The sequence below is a fragment of the Marmota monax genome, unplaced genomic scaffold (assembly GCF_021218885.2).
Source record: "Marmota monax isolate L192 unplaced genomic scaffold, Marmota_monax_Labrador192_F-V1.1 WCK01_AAM20220418_F8-fsc00024, whole genome shotgun sequence".
NCBI classification, from domain to species: Eukaryota; Metazoa; Chordata; class Mammalia; order Rodentia; family Sciuridae; genus Marmota; species Marmota monax.
Genome location: NW_026695224.1, coordinates 17,293,011 through 17,314,700, shown reverse-complemented (window position 1 = coordinate 17,314,700; position 21,690 = coordinate 17,293,011). Strand labels below are relative to the sequence as shown.

The 21,690-nt window shown below is 43.7% G+C and overlaps 1 protein-coding gene across 3 annotated transcripts in view; it reads left to right on the top strand.

Annotated features, from left to right (window-relative positions):
- Positions 1–1,386: 1,386 nt before the first annotated feature.
- Cdh11 (cadherin 11) overlaps positions 1,387–21,690 on the top strand; it is a 147,624-nt gene continuing 127,320 nt past the window's right edge. For 2 of the 3 annotated variants that reach the window (XM_046434872.2, XM_046434871.2), the window contains exon 1: positions 1,387–1,576. The gene's annotated coding sequence lies outside the window, so the exon portion shown is untranslated. Of the gene's footprint in view, positions 1,577–2,166; positions 2,300–21,690 lie in introns of those variants that run through there. The other variant, XM_058575786.1, reaches the window with a different exon arrangement.

Sequence of the window (21,690 nt, the reverse complement as noted above, 5' to 3'; positions counted from 1 at the left end):
GGGCCTCTTTTCCCACTAACTCCCGGGTCTCTCTCCTTCCTTCATGCTTTTTTTTTTCTGACTCTTTTGCTCCAGCACCCAGCTTTCCCTTTGCGTCCCTCTCACCCTTCTTTTTCGCTGATCTGCGTCTCCATCTCCACTCCCAGCTCCTGACCGGTCCCTCCCAGCGGTTCCTTCCACCCTTGACCCATTTGCATTTCCACCTTCCCTGCCTCTCTTCCCTGTCCGCCAGCTCCCACCTTGGAAACTTGTCCTAAACAGGGATCCCCGCGTAGGCACAGTTGCTCCCGGCTCAGAGTGCGGGTCCCCACACGCCTCCCGCTACCCGGAGAGCCCCGCCCCGCCCAGTCCCTAACGCGATTTGCAAAGACCCGGCTCCGCCAGTCCTTTCTCCCAACGATTCGGTGAAGGAGGGCAGGAAGTGGGCTCTGGTGTTCCCCCCCCGGTTGCCCGCACCCCTCGGTGAGGGGAAACCCTAGACCTAGGGAGGATGCGGGTAGTTCGCCCCATAGACCCTCCCTCCCGCAGAACAGCACTCTCCACAGTCCTCCTTCCTTTGGCGGGTCTGCAAGGGAACCGGTGGGGGCGGCAACAAGTGACCCCCTCCACCCCGCGGGGGGACTGATACCCCTCTGGGGTAAGGATCAAGGATCCCTCGGGTGGGGGGTGAGGTTGACCTATTGGCGTCTCCCCCGAGGCGCTGTGCGTGGGGGGAGAAGAGGACTGGAAGAGAACCAAGAAGGCTCTCTCAAAGTCCAAAGCCCCCTTCCCGCACCGCAAGCCGAGTTTGCAAGGGAGGGGGCTTTGGGCTTGAGGAAAGGGGTGGGAGCTGGGAAAGAGCCGCCAACGTGGAGGGATTTTTGGAGGGTGGGGTAGCAGAGTGAGGAAGAAGAGAATGCGCTCCCTAATTCCTGATTGCCTCCCCCACTTGGGCGATGCCTTCCTTCAACCCACCATCAGGGGGGCCAGGCGAGGACCCAGCTTGACCAGATGGAGCGGAATTAGGGGAAGGAGGAAAATGGGGGCTCCCAATCCCTCTCCAGCTTCCCTCCGTCGCCCTCCCTGATTGGCTGTGCGTCCCCGGAGCCCAACTTCAGTCGCTCCATACTCTGTCTCAGCCCCAAGGGAGTCGGAGCGCCTCGACCTGGGAGGGAGGGGCGGCAAAGGATCCAGGGGTTGGCACATCTCGGGCCCTTGGGGGAGGGGCGCGGACCAGGTCGGCCCCCGCAGCCCCTGCCAGGCCCAGCTCGCCGCGCTCGAAGCCTCGGCTCCTCTCCGCCCCCCGCCCTTTCCATCCCTCCCAGCGGCGGCCTCCCTCCTCCTCCCCTCTGCCCGCCCGCCCGCCGCCCGCCACCTCCCCCCGGTTTCTCATTCCTGCCACTAGCGCGCTCGGCGGCTCATTCCGCGGCCGCCGCCAGCTGAGGGGAGCGTCGCGGGCCGAGGAGCAGATGCCGCGGGGGCCGCTCGCAGCCGCCGCCGACTTGTGAATGGGACCGGGACTGAGGCTGACACCGCTGCGCTTGCCCCGCACCAGAGATCCACAGCCGGAGGTCGCGTCCACCCGCAAGGGCCCCAGGTAAGGCGCTCCGCCAGTCCCTTCCTTTCTCCAGGACAGGGCTTCTCGGAGTGGGTGGGGGTAGGATTTCCTTAGAGACTGTCTTGGGAGGGGGGCAGGCTGAGGTCTAACCGGAGAAGACTTCGCTAATGCAAAGCAGAAGGTGGAGGGTGTGTGTGTAAAGATTTGTTTAAAAAATCAGAAAAGGAGAAGGGAGCCAGCTGAGGGCGAGGGCGGCGCAGGGGGGTAGAAGAGCCAGATGTGCGCTCCACCACTCTTCCCTGCTCAGGCCTCCTCTGGGGTCTGTGCCCAGGCCATGGCACAAGGGCTTTGCACCCGGCTGGGGCAAGGGACTGCAGAGCTAGCTCCGGACACGCCGACTGCCCCCGGTCTCTTCTCTGGGGAAAAGTCGCCCCCAGCACGGGGCTCGCCCGCCCGCGCTGCGCCTCTTTCGGAAAGCTGCGTGCGACCTGAAGACCTCTCTCTGAGGGGTTCCTACGCGGTCTTCCATGATCTCCGCTGAGCGATCCCCAGGGCACAGTCCCTCGGGTGGAGACTGCTGGGAAAGCCCCGAAAAGGGGAAGGAGCCCGGCTTGGAGCGGCGATCCCCCGCAATTTAATAGCGTGGGTTTGGTCCGCTGACTGCGGCTCTGGGGCTGCCGACTGCGGCGCGCGCTCCAGCCCTCAAGCCCAAGTCTCTTCCGGATCTCGGGCGGCGGTTCCTAAAGTCCCAACGGATCAGGGGTAGGTCTGCAAGCTGCTGGGACTAGAGCTGGGTTCGGGCTTGGGCTTGGCGAAGCCTTCCAGGGTTAACGTTAACTTTGCGAACGAAAGCTTTCCCCAAGCCTGCGCCTCCTCTCGGAGCGCGCCAAGCCTCCCCAGCTCCTAGCACGCACAGCCTCTCTGCGCTTTGCCCCCAGAACGCGAGTCCTGGAGGCAGGAGGCTCGGAGAAGCCGGCAGGGAACGGAAAAGCGGCAAGATGAGCACCCCGTTTCCCTGTCCCCAATCCCGAGGACCATTTGGAGGGTCGCCTCACCCTAGGGAGCAGAGTCCCTAGAGAAAGTGGGGTCCTAGGGGCCCGAAGGTCCTGCTTCCTTGTCTATTTCTTTACAAGGCCCTGCTTTCGCGGGTGCTGCGTGCTCCTGGCTCTCTCGGGTGAAAGGTTTTCTAGATGCTAGAAGAAGCCCTGTTGCTTTTGCTGATAATGCAGCAGGAATTTCACGGGCCGTGGCATTGCTATGAAGAAAATGCATCTTTTAATTATTTAATAATGCTATTCCCGCAGGACAACGGGTCCTTTCCTAAGCTAAGCGGTGGTGGGAATTGGTGGTGGGGTGTGTGTGTGTGTGTGTGTGTGTGTGTGTGTTGGGGATGGGGGGGTTCTTTCCTGGAACACTGCTGCAAGAGGGATACAATTGCCTAAAGTCTTCCCTTCGGTTTCCTCCTATAGAAATCTTGTTCAGATGATTCTGAAATCTTTTCTTGTTTTCTTCTGATCGTTCCTATCGGTTAAAATGAGACAGTAAGTTTTCGGTTTAATCACAGGGAAGCAATGATAATTAATCTGGCGAGAGGCTAGATCAATTTGCTTATTACTTGGGCTTGCAGCAAACATCGATGGTTTTGTGGGGTGTCTGGATTTCCTGGGGATGGGGATGCAGATGTGTTCTCAGGAGCGAGGATCCATTAGTATCGCATCAGCATGTTTGCCAGGCTGGACTCTGCACTGGAGCCTTTTGAGATGGGAGAGGAAAAGAGAAGGGGCTGGTCTTCATTTCATTAATCTTGGGATTATTTTTACAAATACGGAGGTGCAGACTGGGAAACATAAAAGTCCCTGCCCAACCCCAGCTTCTGGGAGCCTGGTCTTCTTTCAGAGGAACAAAGGAATAAAAGTTACAAAACAAAGGGACATAGTTGTGGCCAGGACCAGAGGGACTCTGAAGCTACAGTCATGTTGAGTTCCTTAAACCTAAGCTCTGATTCCAAGTTTTAAAGTTGGCCAGTAGGCCCTGGAATTCCATCCTCTGTGCAAAACTGAAATCCTGCCTAGTACAAAGGAATATGAGTAGTTTCCAGTAGAGACCAAGCAAAGGCATGAAGAGGCCAAGAAACTTTGAGTAAGAATTAGCTTGATAGCTTGCTTTTGTTGAGACATTACAATTTAATGCATGAAAAATGTCTTGTAGCCATACTTTATTGTTAATAATAATTATTATCGTTATCATCTTAGTTACAATTTCAGAGTCTTCATATACTGCTCTGTTTATTATATTGCTTGAAAAAAAAAAAAACACCCTCCTTGTCCACCCCTGTGTGTGTGTGTGTGTGTGGTGGGGGGGTGTTGAAGAAATGCATAGGAAGGATTGAGATGGGATAATCTGGTGAGGCCTACACATGTAGATGTATTCAAACTGGGTTTATGGCATTCCAGAAAAATAGGCTTTTAAAATATTTCTAATTGAAGCAGTGGACCATCTTGATAGCACTTCAGAACTTTCATTTTGCTCAGCATTCTTATCAGAACGCGAGACAGTAAAATTACTAGAAACCTAAATTCTATTTTCAATTAAGATACAATCTTTTGGTTAATTTGAAAAAAAAAATAAAGTTACAGCTGTATCTTTTTATGGCCTAGAACTTATATTTCCCTTTTACTGTGGTACCTTCAAATGTGTATTCTCCATTATTTATGTTTGGGAGAAGGGGGGGGCGACTTGGAGAACCATGTCATGATTTGGGGGAATACGGATCAATTTCATGCTCTTTTTAATGCACATGTCTTCATAATTCATGGTTTTTCTCTCACTTTGAATAGAATTACATGGCTGCTTTGTAAAGATTCTGGTTTGGGGACCCTCATATGGGAAATGCCATGACTTTGACCTCATGGCCTGATTTACAATGCCAAAGCTACACTCCCATGAACATAGTGTGTGAACCTTGCCTGTGAATGAATGCTGGTGACTTCTGAAGCTCACAGATCACATAAACTTGGATCTTTTATATTTAAATCTATTTTTCAGAACCATCTCAACAAGATCTGTAAATCTGATTTATTTTTCATTCTCAATAAGTTTGTGTAGGTAGACATTTGAGAAACATATTAATTTTGAATTTATTTTCAGTATTGATTTTTTTAAGCTTGATTAGAGGCATACCCAATCATTTAATAATAATAATAGTAGCAGTAATAAAAAAAAATAATAAATATTGAAACAGTGCTTCATAGAGTTGAAAGTGGGTAGTAAACCTTTTTCTTGATCGGCCAGATTTTCAGAATGACAATGAATTCCCAAGTACTTTTCTCCCTAGAAGATTAAAGCATTGTGTATATTCACTAAGTAATTATTTAAGGGGTCGAAATATGTTTTGGATAATTTTTCCCTTATGAAATGAGGTGTTATTTCATAAAAAGTCAACTAATTGGTGAAAAACTCCCATTCTTTGGTTACCCAGAATGTGAGTTTTCAGTTTTCCAATTCAAAGTTAACGACTCTGAAATATATATGAAGATATATGACCTATATAAATTTGTGGTTTAATTGGGGGAAAAAAATCAACAGGTCTTTTAAAAACAGAAACTAAAGCTGGAGAATGTTGGGCCCATCCTAATGCGGCAATAGGAGTAGGAGTGAGTCGTTCCATCAGGATTACTGTGATAGCCATCCACAGCCTCCTCTACGAACAGGAAGGACTAAAGAAAACACTCGAGGAGGATAATTAAACATCTTTCTGCTATAATTTTACCCTGACATCGAGAGCCTTGTGCATCTCTGGAAATGGACTCCTTCGCGGAAGATTGCACTTCTGGCCACTAGAGGGCAATGGCGTCCTTCTCCAACTTTCTGCATGGAGCCCATCTGCTTTTGAGGGCACCATGAAAAGCGGTTTTGTTACCACCAGCCTTGTTAGAACTTCTCCGGAGAGACCGAATTCAATCTAATTGTGGTTCAGACTCCTGCTCCAGCAGTTTGTCAGGATTAGCATCTTTCTAGTGGGTGGATCCCATTACCTTCAGCCTCTTTTCACCTTGGACTTTGCTAGAAAGTTGGGAAATCTTGTAACTCGAGAGTGAGCAGAAGCCAGGGTGGGGGCTGGGCAGCAGGATAAACAAGGTTAGCTCTCACCAAGCAGTGATCTGGGAGGATTTTCTGGATTTCCCCCCCCCCCCTCCCGCAGGAAGAGCATCATTTCTGATTCCAAGGGGAACAGAATGAATAAAGAAGAGAAATATTAGTGAGACGGCTGTGATATCATTGCCAACCCTTTCAAGAGGTTTTGAAGATATCTGCAAGACATTTCTCATTTACAAAAAAAAAAAAAAAAAAAAAAAAAAAGAATAGCAGTTTGGTCTTTGGTAAACACTTTTGGGTATGGAGTTTTAATATAACAGCAAATATTTTACTATTACCTTTAAACCGCTTTTGATATTGCTGTACAAAATCTAACTTTAGCAGAGAGTAGAATTTAATTCAAGACTGGTCTTGGTGCACTGGAGTTTAATCATTTGATATTTTTTTTCCCTTCTCCTCAGATATGGAAATTATGGCTTATGATTAAATTGCATATTTCAGGCTGCACAAATTTATATTTGTTCCTGGTTGATAGTGTCATTATGAAAGTTCAGAAGAATGAAAGAAAAACTAATGTTACATTATAATTAAGAGGAAAGCTCTATTAAAAATAAGTACAGTACTGTCTTAAGTGGGTACTTATTTGTATATTTTTTTTTTAAACTGAGCACAGTTGCCTCCCTGGTGATTCAGCCCTGGAATTTTTGCAGCTCTGCCCTATGTTGGAAAGCAGAGACAGTTGATGAAGAAGGAAATCAATGCAAATGGATTATGGGAGGGAGGATTAAGTCACTCAGTGGAAAGTAAGACAAAGTGTTTTGTAAACCGATGCTCACTTACCACTGGACAGTTTATTTAACTTAAAAAAAATAGAAGTCAGTGTTAAATTCTAAGTGCTTGTGAATAATCCCCATTTGTTAGAACTGGAGGCAGAATTTCTGTGTTATTTTGTTTAATTGGTCATCAGACTGTTGACTTATTGAGATAGAGGATTGTTCTCATGGTTGTGGGGTCAAGATTTCTGCTCAGGCAGGAAATTGTACATTGGGATATTAAGTGAGATAGGAGTGCGAGAGAGAAGAGAAGGAAAGGGGGAAGAGAAAGTGTGAGGAAAAATTGATGCTCTTTTCATGGTAATTACAAATCTCTGTGTCTCCCTCTTCCTTTCCTCTGTCTGTCAGAATCCTCCTGGAAGGCATCTGGGGTGTTGGATCTAGGAATTTGCCATAAGAAGCTTTAGAGGTTTCGGTGGCCAGTGGCCAGAGTCTTACCTGGTACCTTCTATAACTGACTGCTTCCCAAGCAGGGTTTGTGAATGAACACACCCTTATTCTTAAAATTTTCTTCCTGGTTACTTCAGGTAAACAAAAGCCTTTACTTCTTCCATAAAACCCTGTCCCCCTTCTTCTGTTCCTGAAAGCCTCTTAACACACCCTCTGCACTGGAAAGATTTACAAAAGTTAACCTTACTCCTCTACATTGAGCTCCTTGGAGAAAATGGCTTCAGGCCTGGCTTTGTCCCCACTGTGATGATCACCTAATGGAGCAACTAAGTGATAGGGGATGCTCCTCCCTGGGCTTAGTTCAGGACACATGGAGATCTCTTCTAAGCCTGTATTAGCCTCCATCAGTTAGAACAAATAGCAAGAATTTGGAGTAGAGTCCTTGCTATCGATGCGGTCTTACCCTTCTTTATAAAAATAAGCTTTGAAGACAACAGGGTCCAACACTACTGGGGACTCAGGCCCACGTGGATTTTGGGGAGTGTTTTACCTGGGAACACACCCTGCAATATTCAGTTTGGTCCCCATCATCCTTGACGCTTGGACCACTTATTTAACCTTGGAGGCCGCCCTGACAGGGCTGGGAGGAGGGGTAGCCAGTGAGGCCCAGCATGCAAGTGCAGGCTTAGCTCCTATCTTTATTGAAAATTGGCACTTTTGCTCATCACAGATTTTTTTTTTTGCCCACTAATCTTGATTTTTAAAATGTAGCATTAAATATTATTTATCTTTATCACTGAGTTTTTTTTTTCTTTTGCAATTGCTTTTTAGTTTGTCCCCAAGCAGAGGGCTTCTCTTTCTTTACCCTGAAGTTCAAACCCTCTCCAATTCCAACACCATGGGCTTCCAAAGCAAGTGAACAAGAATAAGCTACATAACGAATTCTCTGTCTGAAAAAGCAGACCTCATAGTAACATATGCATCCTAGGACTGTTGTAAAAGTAATATCAAAATTTAGTCCTATGTCTAGTTCGTGATGAATCCTGAATAAATGCTGAGGTCATTTGCCCTCTCATAAATAGACCTGGGGTTAGGTTTTATAGAGTAATGGTGACAGCGAACAGTTCCTGCAGTGATAAGTTCCTGCACTGAACATTTGCTTTAGATGGGGCGCCTCACCCAATTAGAGATGAATTGTTTATCAGTGCCTGCCTTTTCGGAATGATTTCAGAATTTAAGTGATTCATCCTTCTTGCATTTCAAATATTCAAAAAGCAGTCAAGATTTGAGACGTTCGAGAGAAGCATTGCTTTTGAAACATGTCTGCCTCCTTCTTGCTTTGTACGCCCACCCCCCCGCCCCCGTTTATTTCATGTATGGGCTGCTGTGGGATGTTACCCTGAAGTAATGTCTTGCTGGGAAAGCTGGCTGAGCGTGTGGGGTGGAGATAGCCATCACAGGTCTGCTTTCGTGTAAGAGGGGCTCATTACTATTCCAGACTAGCTTAAAAGATAATTAGTCTCTTGATAAATCGTCTCAATTTCAAGACTGTTCCTGTTTGTTTTCAGGTAAATGTAGTTTGGGATTTCAAGGGGCTTGAACAGTGACAGTTTTAACTCCTGAAGAGATGGCAGCTGAAGAAGGCCTAGCCCTGTCTGATGGTTTCTGTCTTCCTCAGGAGGAGGTGCTAGGGATTGAACTCAGGGCTTTGTGCATGGGAGGCAAGCATTCGACCAACTGAGCTAGAGCCCCAGGCTGGGTTTTCCAAGGCTGGAAGTGGGGGCATTTCTAAGCTGCCATGCTGTTTCCCATCTGCGGCCTCATTGTGGCACCTGTCCTTGTCCCAGGCTGGGGTTTCCTCCTGCCTGGGTCTGACAAGGAAAAGGCCTCTCTGCCTCTATTTGCCTGAGAAAGAGAAAGGGAGACAGCCAACTTTTTGAGATCTTACTCTGCGCCAGATGCTGCACTCAGTTCCTCCCTTATTCCATCTGGCCATTCCTGGGGACAGTAATAGGATCTATTTTACAAAAGGGACAATGGCTGTCAGGGAAGCTCAAGACACTTGTCCATGCTCACAAGGCTAAAGGGATGCCGGATTTGAAAGTCCAGGTGCTCAGCTGGCTCTTAGGTTTGATAATGTGTCCCATGACCCAGCCTCCCTGGACCTCAGGGACAGAGTGGCAGGACAGAAGAGATGAGCTGACTGCTTCATCCTGCGCCTCCACATGATCCTAAATTGTATCCATAAAAGGAGCTTTCGAGATCTCCTGGTCTAACTCTTTTCTGAGCAGATTTTCTTTTTGCCAATAATTCTACAACACCTTAAATGTACTGATGACAGCCGGCTAACTACCTCCCAGGGAACCCGTGGGGCAAAAGGTGATTCATTACCTCTATTCATTAAAATCTTCTATTTAAGGAAAGAGAAGCTAAAAATGCCCCTCTTTGGTGACTTTTCCCCAGTAGTTACACTTTACCTCCTTTCACTGTTTCCTCCTTTTCTGACAGCCCTGTAGATATTTGAAACTGGTTTTGGATAATAGTTAAAATCCAGCATTTGTTGAGCACTTACTTAGTTGTAGGCAGTAACTAGAAGATGCCATATGTGAGACTTACTACCCACAATGACCTTATGAGTGGGTAATATTATGGCCAGCATTTTATAAGGGTGAAAGCACACTTTCCTAGTTCTCCATTGTTGTTAATAACAAAACTGAGATTTTCTAACATGGTACCTGAGATAGGTACCATGTTAGACTCCTCACACCCTTCAACGCATCTCCTAACCTGATGAGATACATTTTCCATACCTCCCACCATCCTCTTCTCTCTCATCTGCTTCCATTCTATCTTGTCATTGCCTCCTTTAACAAATAGCATATTAAATGATATTTCCTATTGCAGGCAGTCTAGCCACAGTGAGTGGTTGGGTTCATCATTGCCTATAATGAGGGCTGAGAACTTGTCTTTATTGGGTAGAACTCTCAGGAATCAGATGAAACCATGACAAGAGTCATTGGTTATTCCAGTCAACCTTCATTTAGAGAAGAGGATCCAGGTACTTAGAACCCCAACTTGCCCAAGATCAGTTATTAACTTAGGGGCTGATACAACATTTAACTACTCTATTTTCACTACCTAGAAGCAGTTTTTGTGTGTGTGTGTGTGTTTAATTTGAAGATGGTTCTTTTTTGACTAATTAAATGTGAGACCCATATATGACACATTATATGAATCTCTTATTTGGAAGTATATGGCCAATCCAGTGTTCTTGGATATGCCATTTGACAGTATTTTACAGAATCTACCATTTGACCTTGGCCTTCAGCTCCATCCTACTTTATAACCACATTCCCTAAATATCTGCATTCTAAGTTCTGCAGAGAACAGACAAAGCATGGTATCTGTGCCAGTCATCTTTCTACCACTATAGCAAAATATCCAGCATAATCAATTTGTAAAAAGAAAAGTTTTATATTGGGTCACAGTTTTGGAGATTTCATTTCACGATTTGCCTGTTGCTTTGGGTCTGTGTTGAGGCAGTCCATCATAGATGAGTAATACCACTCACCTCATCACCAGGAAGCAAAAAGAAGGAAGGGGAAGACACAAGTCCCACAGCCCCTTTCAAGGGTACAACCCCAGTGACCCTAAGACCTTCCACTAGTCCCCACCTTTTGAAGTTTCATCCATCTCTAAATGGCCCACCCTGGGGAGCAAGACTAGCACAAGGGCCTTTGGGTGATATTCAAGATCCATACTATAGCAATGTCCTTACCTTGCTGACCCCAAGCCTTCACGGGGTCCACTGGCAGGTTGGTTTGCATTTCTTATTATTAAAATAATAAAAGGCTCTGAGTTGGGCACAAAAAAATGGTTAAAACAAGAGAGCCATTCCTCTGTGATCTGACAACATCCACAGTACAGAAAATATTAGATCTGCCTTTAAAATCTCTAGGCTGCATAGTAGTTGCTACAAAGGAAATAGTAACAAATTAAAACACAGGAAGGCCAAGTCACATCCAGTACAGGGGTCAAAGAAAGTTGGAGGGTGAAATAACAGAATCACACTCCTGCATGTTAGGTGGGACCCTGAGAGGCCACCTAGACCAATGCACAGTGCCAACCGGTGCTCCCATTTTGGTCATCTCCTAATAATGGCTGTGATTCCAGTGATATGGAACTCTTTATCCTCAAATGCAAGCCATCGATATGGTGGAAACCTTCACCACTGGAAATGTTTCCTTAAGGTGGAGCTGAACTCCACCTCCCTGCAGGTTATGTATGTATGTATGTATTATCTATTTATTTATTGTTTGGTTCAGGGGTTGAACCCAGGGCACTTAACCACTGAGCCACATTCTCAGTCCTTTTCATTTTTTTTTTTGGGGGGGGGCAGGGTTTCAATAAGTTGCTCAGGCTCTCTCTAAGTTGCTGAGCCTGGTTTTGAACTTGATATCCTCCTGCTTCATCCTCCTGAGTTGCTGGGATTACAGATGTGCACCATCATGCCCATCAGGTTATGTTCCTTGATACAGCCTTTTATCAAATTACCGATACCTGTAATTTTTCCTTCATGTTTAGTATTTGCAGTTAGGTGCTGCATAGGATGTATTGATAAATTGGGCCACAGTTTCCAGGGTGCTTTCTCCCAGTCTCAACATGTCCAGACTGAAAGTCTCATTCATTTTTTTCTCCAACCTTCCTCATAGAAAAGGACTGAGGACAGAAATCTGGGCAGCTGAAGTCTAGATTATCAACTCCCTTCTCTACACTTCTTTTATTGCAGCTTAAGGCTACATTACATTAGATTTTATTGCCAGCCACATCACCCACAGGACTTATGCTCCATAGTTTATTTGTTTTTCCTTATGTGCTGCTGCTAAGTCACATTTCCCTACCTGTCCCTATGCACGTAAGACATGATAAGGCACCTTCTGTGAGCACAGGCTCTGGAGTTCAAAGCGTGGCCCTGCAAATCACCAGCTGGGCAGGTCTCTTCATTTGTTCCTCAGTTTCCCCAATCATACTGGAGTTAATATCACTATGGACCTGATAGGATAGCTCTGATGTGAAATTACATTCATATATAACAGTGCTTGAAACAGTGCATGCAATGGGGTTGCAGGTATTTTTATTGTTGTTATGTTATATGTTGTTAGATTCAATGCATGGATCAACTACCTCAAAATATTTTAAAATTTAAATCTTTATTTTGTTATCCAGAATATCTGCCATCTCTCCTAAACTCATTTTTGGTGTTGGTTTACTTATTCACCAACCTTGTTTGGCAGAAGCAGAAGAACAAAGCAACAGCATAAAATTACCCAGATGGAAGGAGAGACAGAGTCTCCTTAAACTGCACAAGACTTCTGTTTGAGTGACGTGACACCTGGGAACACAACACTCTGGATATTACTCATGCCTTGGAGTGAATACTTGTTATTCTGTTTGCTTGTTCATTTATTTGGCGGCGTGACGTCAGAATCACCCTACCGTATTTGGGAAATAAACCTTTGATAAGATCCTTTATAGAAAGAAGAACCTTCCTTCTACCTAGAGATGTAAGGGCCAGAGAGTTATTTTCATATTTTCCCTAGATGCTGAAGCATCTACTCAACTCCAATGTCCCTGTGTTTCAAATTTAGGTTCTGTGTCTTGGGTGCATACGCACACACAGTCATTGACCATGGAGAACCCATTTTGGTCATTGTTGCATTGACTGATTTCCAGGGACCACAGAAGTGAGCAATAGCTATGTTATGGGAACCCCTGTGATGCCTCCATTTATCTGGCTTCACAACAGCATCAGGTCTGTGGTTCTGACTGTCCCACCTCCTGATTTTCCTGGTGTTCTCCTGAGCCCTTTCTCTCAGTTTTTTTTTTTTTTTTTTGCAACAGTTGTGCTACTTGAAGTCTGTTTCTGTTATTTTCAACTCAGAAACCCCAAAACTTCATTTCTTCACATATCCTTGAAAGACTCTTGTGAGGAACATTATCTGCTGCAATATTGAATGAGGCTTCTGACTTTTGAGTTCCTCTCCAAGGCCAAATAGAATGCGGATTGTTAGATGGGACATGAGGATGGAGCAGAAGGAACCTTTGTTGAACACTAAATTGCTCAGCTTGTGTGGAACAAGTGGATTGTATAGGTTGTCAGGACCTGGACAGAAGCCTAGTGGTATAGGTCAGTGGATGAGGTGGCATATTCAGGGCCAGCTATGGTGGGCAGCATGACAGGTTATAGTTACATAGGATCAGAGCAGGTTGTATGAGAAAATGGTCCATGGATTTGAGCCTTTTAGTCAATGCAAATAATCCCCAAAGTTAAATTACATGGGAATTCTCCAAACATTGATGGGCACATGAAAGTGGACTCTCATGAGAATTTACAAGTAGGCTGTGGGCGTAGCTAGGTGATAAAGTGCTTGCCTAGCACATACTGGACATGAGGTTTGATCCCCAGCACACACACGCACGCACACACACATACACAATACACGTCCAAAGTAACCTTAAGTCACATCTCAGCTTCTGGAGAGGAAAGTATGGCAGCCTCCATGTTGGCCCAAGTATTGGATAAACAAATGAGAGTCATCAATGCATACAATTGAGCAAGTATGGGCAGGAGGAAAACACAAGTCAAAACCTCCTCTGGAATTGGTCCCATACCATTGCAGGACAATTTTCCTGACCCACCTTTGAAATGATCACCTTTTCTAGGGAGTGAAGTCTGTAGAGAAAGCACCTGGCACAGAGCTTTGTATTCTTGGTATCCTGTCTGAGGGCCCCAGGTAGTGGAACCACAGGAGGGTTTAAATTGTCTTGGCTGAGAGAGCTCCCTGCCCAGATTAACCCAGTTGTCCCCGAACTGCACAGGACTCTTGGAGCCACGCAATTCAATTGCTATGCAATACTGGCTGTCTGGTCACCATGGACACAAATCCAGACCACCAAGCACGGGTGACTAGCCAAACGCAGGTGAGCCTAGCTGGGCTGCTATGATAATACCCACAGATGTCAATTTTCCATCATCCACTTATTAAAACCACATATTGAAAGATTTTTCAAAATATTTCTCCGACAATAGCAGGAGGGCTACATTTAAACTCCAAAGTCAAATTGAAAATTGAGGTTCATTTACAAACAATCCTAATTCACAATGCTATGCCATAAAATATCACAGGAGTAAAGAGAGCTCTGTGTTGAGATTCCTCAGCTCACTAAATGCTGCATATGGAGACGCAGCTGTGGTATAAGATATAGTTTTCATTTTTGTTATTATTTTTGGAAACCTGAAAGGCACTATATAAATGAAGTGTCACTATTAGTATTATTATCTTGCAGCAAAAATTGCAATTTAGCACTTGAGCTGGACACACTTGCCTTCCAAGTAATACATTGGTGATTCTTGTGTTTTATTCATCACCGTTCTTACTGCAAACATCTCAGAGAATCTTCAACTTCAGCAAATCTCGGTAGTGTGTCTGGGAGCATTAGTCAGGAGCCTAATGCAGCCTGAGAAGCCACATCTTTGAGGAATAGACTGGATCCTGAGGAATCATTGCAGCTGCTCCCTTTCCATCACCCCTACTCCCCCTGTGCCCTGCACTGCAAGCCAGAGAGGTAACTGATTTTCACTTATGGAGAGCCGTGCCTTGTGGCCTTTTCTTATTGGGTACGTAACTTCTGTCCCATTTCTTCTGAATGAGGAAAGATTACCTGTCAGCAAGTTTGTGGCCAATTGCTGACAAATTTCTCCTAATAGGCTGCCCTGTGGTTCCCCCCCTCTGGGCACACCAGCCAGTGCAGTGCTGGAGTTGTTGATAAATAGCTGTGTGGCCCTGAGAAAGTAAATTAACCTCAGTTTCCTCATCTGTAGAGTGCCTTTTGGGTCTTCTCCAGCTTTAAAATAGCCTGACTTTCAAATCTTTGTCCAGAAATCACTTGGCAGGGTGCTTTCCAGCTCTTGCATCTTAGCATTCTAGGGAAGGAGCCCTACAGACAAGAATACCAGGATGTGAATGCACAGATTTGATTTGCCTGAGCAGAGCGGCTGCCTGCAGGTGATGGTGGGGCATGATCCTGGAATACTTGATGAGGGGAGTGTTTTAATACCAAATTCAAGGCTTTGGACTTTATTGAGGGGAGTGTTTTAATACCAAATTCAAGGCTTTGGACTTCATTCACGAGGTTCCAAGAAGCCTAATAAGCATATGGAAGCCAGACATGGTATAACATGCCCATAATATCAGCCACTAGGCTGAGGCGGGAGGATCACAAGTTCAAGGCCAGCCTCAGCAATTTAGTGAGACCTTGTCTCAAAAAAAAAAAAAAATAAATAAATAAATAAATAAAAACTAAAAAGGGCTGGGGATATAGCTCAGTAGTTAAGAACCCCTGTGTTCAATTCCTAGTTCCAAATAAGTAAATAAGAATATGGAGAAGAGGGTAAGGTGTTCCATTCTTTATTAAATGTTTCCTGATCCAACAGTAAGAGAAACTGATAGAAAGAGATAAACACTCTTAAATAGGAAAAATCAGCAGGGAGAATATTATGGTAGTGATGATGAAGCCAGGGCCAGGCTACTGGCATTATTATAATAGCCAATGTGTCCCAAGCACTTACTATTTAGACACACTGTGCTCAGCACTTTCCGTGAATTATCTCAATCCATCTTCAGTACAACCTCAGTGAGATAGAAACTATAATTATCCCCATTTATAAAATGTGGAAACCAAGTTTAAGAGTAGTTAGGCAACTTTCCCCAGTGTTAGGCTATTACTAAGTGAACAGGCAGGGATTTGCTCTTCCCAGTTGTTACAGGGAGACAGACTTCAGATGCTGGCAGGGGTGGGCTTGTGAAGCTTACTACTGATGCTCCATGGATACTTGTAAAGTGCTCAGAGTGCCAGGGACAGGGCCTTGCCTATGTCATCTCGCTTCATCTTCCCAATCCCCAGTTGCACAGGATTTGAATTCAGAACCTGTGACATTCGTAGTGCATCCAAAATTGATGGCTTCTTGGTTCTCCCCTGACCCAGGATGATTTAAAGATGACACAGAGTGTTATGTTTTCTGTGATGCATTCATACCACTTAAATATTTAAATATGTGTTAAACAGAAATAAGTTATATTTTTACCCTCGAGTTTTAGGTTCTGTCTAACCATAACATAGACAAAGGGAAGATACCACCAAGAGAATCATGTTACAGATATTTTGCACTCGGTTTACAATGTACCTTGGGATTGTTGAGAGTAAACAAATGTATTTTTTTGTTGTTGTTGTTCATAAATGGGTGTGATCCTACCCACCCTGGGATACCACCTCTGAGTTTGTATGATGCGTTTCAAATACGGGAGAGGAGTCACATTCCACTGCTGTGTTGTATATTTATAAGGACTGAGTTTTCTCAGAGATAAAAGAAGCATCTAGGCTGGATTTTAAGAGGCCTGAAATGTGACACTCCATGCTGGGACATAAAAACGAATATAACTGCAAACACCAGCATGGAAAGTTTTGTTCATAGAGACAAAGGCCACCAAAGTGTCCTGCTTTGTGTTTGTTTGCGGTAGTGTTCTTGCTTTCGTGGTGGATTTTCACCTGTGTACCAATTGGTCCAATCCATTTGTCCATCCCTTCTCAAATCAGCTCACTGTGGAAAAGAAGGGATTCACTTCCCTTCTTTGTACTTCTTTCTTCTGCAGAATAAGAGGATTAGGATGGAGTTGTCTTCTCACAGATGCAATGCAGAAGGACAGCTCAGCTCTGCTTAAAACAAAATCCAAGAAGTTTTTTCTGGTTTGCCCAGTTTCACACAGAGAATATATGTATTTTCTTCCCCCAGCCCATCTCCTGGGGCTTATCATTATTATTATTATTATTATTTTACATTTAGACAATGAAAACCAAATAGATGGTAAGTACTTGGAAACTCCAGTTCTGGCAAAATCCTGAAAAACTTGTCCCCCAGCTCACTGAAATGAACAGTTGCTAAAACAAAGCAAGTCAGGAAAGCTTTGTGGGGTAAGATTATGAGTTGAGTAGATTCATGGAAATATCATCACTCTTCAGGAATGACCTGTCTTTGCTTAAGGTTGAAACTATTGATACTATTTCCAGTATTGTTTTTCCAGTTGCATGGACAATTATTTGACGAAGTTTTATTTTTTTTTGTCCTGAAGATGATTTTCTTCAGAGAAAGTGACTGAGATTGTATCAGCCTGGCCTGTGGAGTAGGTGCGGGCTTCCTCATGCAGGGCCGGCTTGGATGCGAAGCTGAGCAATTTTGGAAAGAGTAGCTTCACTTGCATTATTGCAACTGCTTTCAAGGCTAAGTTGGGCTTCCTGTAAGGGGACATTAAGAATTCATTCATATTGTCTCAAGTGTGAGAAATTGTGCTAATCTAACTGTAATTTTTATATCAAATTGAACAAGAAATGAGTTTGTCAGAAATAATCATGCCTACTACAGAGGTGCTAGATTGGACAGTTAGGGAGATGTGACTCCCGCCCTGTGAGATGGCCTGGTGTTGTGTGCAGATGGAGGTTACCTAACCTGCTGGACCCAGGCATACCCCAGGGACTCTTAGGGACCCAGGCATACTCCAGTTAAATCTTAGGGACCATGGCTGTCTATAGACTCCCCCTAGATGGGAACATTCCCCCATCTTCCTCTGTATTTAGTTTAGCCTCTGCTTACTTCCCAGGGCCATGGCAAGCTCCTTAAAAATAAAATAAAATAATAATAATAATAATAATAATAATAATAATAATAATAATAATATAAGTAATAGCAACAAAAAAGCAAACCCATTAACCTTTATAACACATTTATCTTTAAGCTTTCCCTTAAGTGAACATATTAAAACTTGATGCTGATGCTGCAAAGTTAGGCCTAGAAATCCCGAGTAGTTTGGGGGAGAACTGGGAAGAGCTCAGATACTTACTATATTGAACATTCAGGAACTGATCTGAAAGCTATTAGCCATCTGCAAGGCCAGAGTTCTTTTGGCTTCATATCCAGAGCACTAATAATAACACATCCAAGTTTACAAAGTCAGATTACAGTCCTCCTTATCTTTTGGGGTCTTTCTTTTGAGCTAATGGGACATGGAACAATTTAAAACCTATATCCTGACTCTACAATAACAATAATAAGAATATGTACCATTCCCCGAGGATCTTGGTGTGTGCTTTATGTTCCTTGTCTTGTTTAGCTCCCCTGACAGCAGTAAAAGTCTGATCTGAGGACAGAGAAATGACTGAAAGCTCATGTGCTAAAGGGGTTTCTATGCATGAATACAGATTTGACTCTCACCAGTCTTGATGTGCGTGCCTGTTCACATAGTGCTTCACTTTTTGCCTCAGTTTCCTCATCTGTACCATTGGGATGCAAATGGCATCTAAGGGGGAAATAAAAGTTATGTGAAGAGTACTCCTAAGAGGTAACCATGTCTTGTGAGTTATAAGTTAGTATTTTATGTCAGTATTTCTGTTCTATGGAGAAGAAGTGGAGGTATGATAAATGCATATTTCTTACCCTGGATTAGGTGGCTAGTGAGTGAACATGGGGAAAAATTTGTACCCATGCTCAGTGACTCCAAGCTGTTTGTTCTTTTCCAATCCCTTCATTAAAGTTGACTAAGCTATTGCTTTTTCCACACCAAAACTCCTACCTGGATTTTAGGAGGAGAAGCTTTCCATTGCTGATGAAACCTTCATGCTTTACTTTTTTTTTGAAAGAAATTGACAAATAATGCTTTCCCAGCATGAATCATATTTGCATAACTCTGAGAATATTAAGAACTCAATTTTCTCCACCAAATCCTTTGTTTGTGAGCTTTTCTATGTTTGTAATTGAAATTTCAGGATAAGTCTTTAACCCAGTGCTGTCCAATAGAAATATGTAATAGAAGGCACAAATGGGAATCATATGTGTAATTTAAAAGTTACTTAACTTAAAATTTCTAGCGGTCATGTTTAAAAAGCAAAAAACAAATAAGTGACATTAATTTTAATGAAGCATTTTATTTAAGCCAATGTATTAAAACATTACAACATAAGATAGCATATTATCATAACATAAATTCTTTAAAAATTATTAATATTATATTGCACATTATTTTTGCATACTGCATCTTAAAAATATGGAGTGTGTTTTACACTTAAAATGTGTCTCAATTGGGTCTAGACATGTGTTAACTGTTCAATATCCCCATGAATACTGTGAATCCTATTTATATAATTCAGGTCTCAGCTTTCCAAGAGGCAATTTATACAACACATTTTTTAAAAACTACTATTGGTGATGGAGATACTGTGTTATAAACATCACCATATTATCTAATTTCATAGTCAAAACAACCCTGTAATTTTACCCCTACTTTCAGGCAAGGAAGCATAAGTCTCAAAAATATAAGTCCTGGTTACGTGCATGCTATCATATGCAAGCTCATAAGATGCAAAACTTGGGTTTAGCTGTTACGTCTTTTGTCTGCCTGTCCAGACATCCTTCCACTGTGAGATAATCACCTAATAATAGCAAAGAAGAGGATGACAAGGATGATGATGAAGCAACAGCAATGACATTAACATAACAATTCTCTTAGCACCTGGCATTAGCAAATATATAATTTTTTTTCTCTTACATTGTCTCATATACTGCTGTGTTTATTCATATTTGATAGCAAGTCCTTTAAAAAAAGTATTTATACCCTAAAACAAGCCCCTGGCAGGTTGCAAGTTTCCAAGCTAAGCAAGAAGATGTAATAATTCAATTAGCCAAGTTGCTTCCAATGCCAAGTTCATCCAGGAAGTCAGGGTCACATGAAGGTCAGAGAGAGATCCAATGGGACACATGAAAGGTGAACACCAGGAAAGAAAGCATGCTATATGTTGCGTGGGCCATGTGGATAGGCACCATTTATTTGTTTAGGAGTCTGCAGCTAAGGCATGGTTTTGTAGAGACACCTCATGTCTGTTCCACGTGCTGGTGGTGATGAGGCAGCTTGATGGTGGATGAAGATTCTACCTTCAGATGGCTCTGTCACAGAAGGCAGTGAGTGGCAACACCTGGGACTTGAGTGGCACTAAACTGGAATCTGAGTTCTCAGCCACATGACCTTTTCATTTGGCTAAGTTTGACTCTGACATGCTGGTTGGCTTTCAAGAGGAAACATCTCAAGAGCTGATGTTCCAAAAGAACAAGTCTCAATGTGCAGTTGTGGCTTGATCTCATTCTGCCTGTCTGTATAACTCCCCTTGCCCAAAAGATATCCACCTGGCCACACCCAGAGTCAGTTCATAGAGATACTGCAAGACCATGCATAGAAGCATCTGGGGCCCTCCAAGTAAAAATCTTCTCCAAATGCTTCCCAAGAAAAAGTCATGTGAATCTTCAAGAGAGTGGATGTCTGAAGGGGCTACAAGAAACATGATCCCATTTAGAATTATTCTCGCACTCCGTTCTTTCTGACATCCTGGGATGAGTTGGGGATAGGATTTTGAGTCTGCAGCTACACAGAAATCTAACTCGTACAGGGGTGGATTTTCAAGACGAATAAAGAAATACCTTTTAGCGTGGCTTTATTCATACTTAATGATGTCTTTGGTTTTCAGAGTCAGAAGTTTCTATTAAGGTCATCTTCCCTGTGTTCTTCAGGCATCTTTTGGTGCTGAGAACCTGTGATCATTGGTCAGAACAAAGAGAGGCTCTGGTGCTTTTAATTTTATCATGCAACTTGAGAATAATTTTACGATTGAGGATACATGGCTACATGGTGTGAATGTAATATGTCATCATAACTCTGAGTACAAGTGTCCCTGAATCAAGACAAGCCATCAGATCCATCCACCCATCCATTCATTCACTTAGCTAAAGTCACAGACACTGATAATCAGCTGACCTGGGTGTATATATGTGGACAAGGTAGACTTTATTTTGCTTTTATGGATCTTAGGTTTTGAGGAAGCAAATATTAAAAAACAGTGAACAAAATAACTTTCAGTAGTGATAAATGCAAAACATGGCCATGGATGTGTGAGAAGGGACTCTTGATATTTGAGGGTAAGCGTCATCTCTGCTCAACCCAGATGAGTGCTGCTAATGATTATGAGGAAGAAGGCAGGGATAATGCTACAGTTGTTGGTGCCTGCAAAGTGATGCATGGGGAAGGGAGAAGTAAGGGAAGAGAAAAATAGAAAAAAAATAAATCTGAGAAGGAAGGCATACATGGAGGTAGGAAAGGAGAAAGGGAAGATAAGATATCAGTGTCATGGCTGACAGTTTTCATGAATGACGTCATGGAATCCCAACCATCGTAGAACTGGGTCTCCGAGGGTGGCGAGAGAACTCTAGAGGGGGGAACAGCAATTGACCAACATCACAGGTGAGATCAGGGTTCTTCCCAGAGTGAATCACCTGCCGGTGCATGCTTGCGTCTCCTCATGGATGCTCAGTGCCTCTCTGGCAGGGAAGATCTGTCTTAACTGTGATGTGTGAGCAGAGGGTGTGCATCTCTTGGGGTTCTGAGAGGCCAATGAATTTGGAAAACGTGTTGGTGTAGTAAGTAAATGGTTGGAATGGAGAAAATCATTAAAACATGGCTCCCCTGAGCAATGGATAACAGCTTTGAGGTGATGCCTGCAATAATATAACCCACACATATTGAGGGATGGCTTGGAGGAAGAAACTTATCAGATTTTCACCTCTGACAATATTAAAAAAAAAAAGCAACTGAATGTGCACCTCAGGATGATAAATTTAGATTAAATCTGAACTACTCCCTTGATAAGGGGTGTTCACTGTAAGTGGAAGGGCACAAAATTGTT